Raw genomic sequence first — 2,335 nt, forward strand, 5'->3', positions numbered from 1 at the left:
CACGGAGGGAACGGTCTTTGCGGAAGGCGGAGAGGGGTGGGGAGGGAAATATATCCCTGGTGGTGGGGTCTGTTTGGAGGTGGCGGAAATGTCGGCGGATGATTTGGTTTATGCGGAGGTTGGTAGGGTGGAAGGTGAGCACCAGGGGCATTCTGTCGAAGGTTGGTAGGGTGGAAGGTGAGCACCAGGGGCATTCTGTCGAAGGTTGGTAGGATGGAAGGTGAGCACCAGGGGCATTCTGTCGAAGGTTGGTAGGATGGAAGGTGAGCACCAGGGGGCTTCTGTCGAAGGTTGGTAGGGTGGAAGGTGAGCACCAGGGGGCTTCTGTCGAAGGTTGGTAGTGTGGAAGGTGAGCACCAGGGGGCTTCTGTCGAAGGTTGGTAGGGTGGAAGGTGAGCACCAGGGGCATTCTGTCACATCTGCAGTCATTGTTTTTACCACCTTGATGTTTAACTTTGTCCACCCCAGTCCAACACCAGCACCTCTAAATCAGATCTGCTGGAGGATTTGGGATATAGGGAGAGGCTGTACAGGCTGGGGCTATTTTCCCTGGAGCATCGGAGGCTGAGGGGTGAATTTAGAGGTTTACAAAATCATGAGAGACATGGATAGGGTGAAAAGCCAAGGTCTTTTCCCTGGGGCGGGGGAGTCCAGAACGAGAGGGTATAGGTTTAGGGTGAGAGGGGAAAGATTTAAAAGGGACCTAAGGGCAAACGTTTTACTCAGAGGGTGGTATATGTATAGAATGAGCTGCCAGAGGAATTGGTGGAGGCTGGTACAATTGCAACATTTAAAAGGCATCTAGATAGGTACATGAATAGGAAGGGTTTGGAGGGATATGGGCCAATTGTTGGTAAATTAACTTAGGATATCTGGTCGACATGGACGAGTTGGACCAAAAGGTCTGTTTCTCTGCTGTACCGCTCTCTGACTCTATAAAATACTGTCAGTCTCCAGCTCCAAACCACTCTTATACAGTGGCTACAAGAGCAGGTCAGAGGCTTGGAATACTGCAGCACGTAACTCACCTCCTGACTCTCCAAAGCTCTTCTATTATCGGCCAGGCACAGGTTGGATGAGTCTTGCACCAACAACACTCAAGAAGTTTGACATTATCCAGGACAAAGTAGCCCACTTGATTAACACCACATTCACAAGCGTCTCCTCCCTCCACCACTGGCATTCTGTAGCTGCGGTCTGTGTTATCTACAAGATGCACTGCTGAAATTCACCAAGGCCCCTGAGGCATTTGACCCCACCACTGAGAATGATCGTGGCCTCACCTTCCAAACCCATGACCACTTCCAATTCGAAGGACCAGGGCAGCAGATACACGGGAACACCATCACCAGCAAGTTCCCCTCCAGCCACTCACCATTCGGACTTGGAAGCACATTGTCAATCCTTCACTTCGGGTTAAAAGTCTGGGAACTCTCTCCCTAACAGCGCGGCGGATGTCTCTACACCAAATGGACTGCAGTGGTTCAAGAAAGCAGGTCAGCACCACCTTCTCCAGGGCATAGCATGTGATACCAACATCCCACGAATGATTAAAAAAAAGAAGTTCCTGGCACCGTGAAGCACAAAGGTCCCTGTACAAATAAAACCCTCACACTGTCCCCAGTACAAACCTCAGCACAGAGCCAGCAGGTGCAAGTGCTGTAAGGGGCTGCTTCACCCTCTCTCTGGTTCCGGGTTCACTTCTCACCAACAACCCGGTCTCTCCAACTCTCCGCTGTCTCACTCCCCCTGTCCCCCCTCCCCACCCCGTGATGGGCTGCGAGCTGGCAATCTCACAGCCAATAGCGTGAGGGGGCTGTGCCAGGAATTGTTACATTCCTGGGAATCTAGGACACTGTTTAATTGGTTCATTCGATCCTGGACAGATAGCGTACTGTCCTGAATTAATTAAATTTGGGAATTAATTCAATTTAAAATGAACATTACCACCAGAGAAGAAGTTTATTTTAAGAGCCAAGAGGGTAAGTATAAGAATATTAAACCTTAGCCCACAGTTCTGTGTTTCCCACAGGAATCAGACCCGTTTTAGTACAGATTACAGGGGCTGCCTTGTTGCTGAGATAAAGGTTGGTTTGGGTGATATGTGCACATATGTAAATCACTCAGTGCCAGCCTGGACATTCCCCGAACTCCAACACAGTCCCCAGCACAAACCCACGCACAGTCCCCAGCACAAACCCACATAGATTCCCCAGCACAAACCCTCACACAGTCCCCAGCACAAACCCACGCACAGTCCCCAGCACAAACCCACATAGATTCCCCAGCACAAACCCTCACACAGTCCCCAGCACAAACCCTCACACAGTCCCCA

General features: G+C 50.7%; 1 protein-coding gene across 3 annotated transcripts in view; it reads right to left on the reverse strand.

Moving 5' to 3' along the window:
* The window catches only part of LOC122565280 (beta-1,3-galactosyltransferase 5-like), a 14,017-nt gene that overhangs the window by 7,994 nt on the left and 3,688 nt on the right, over positions 1-2,335 (reverse strand). Inside the window, exon 1 of one of the 3 annotated variants that reach the window (XM_043721070.1) lies at positions 1,632-1,743. The exons of 1 other annotated variant lie outside the window; for it this stretch is intronic. The gene's annotated coding sequence lies outside the window, so the exon portion shown is untranslated. Of the gene's footprint in view, positions 1-1,375; positions 1,571-1,631; positions 1,744-2,335 lie in introns of those variants that run through there. One more of the 3 variants, XM_043721088.1, reaches the window with a different exon arrangement.

Source organism: Chiloscyllium plagiosum, chromosome 2 (assembly GCF_004010195.1).
Source record: "Chiloscyllium plagiosum isolate BGI_BamShark_2017 chromosome 2, ASM401019v2, whole genome shotgun sequence".
In the NCBI taxonomy this organism is placed as follows: domain Eukaryota; kingdom Metazoa; phylum Chordata; class Chondrichthyes; order Orectolobiformes; family Hemiscylliidae; genus Chiloscyllium; species Chiloscyllium plagiosum.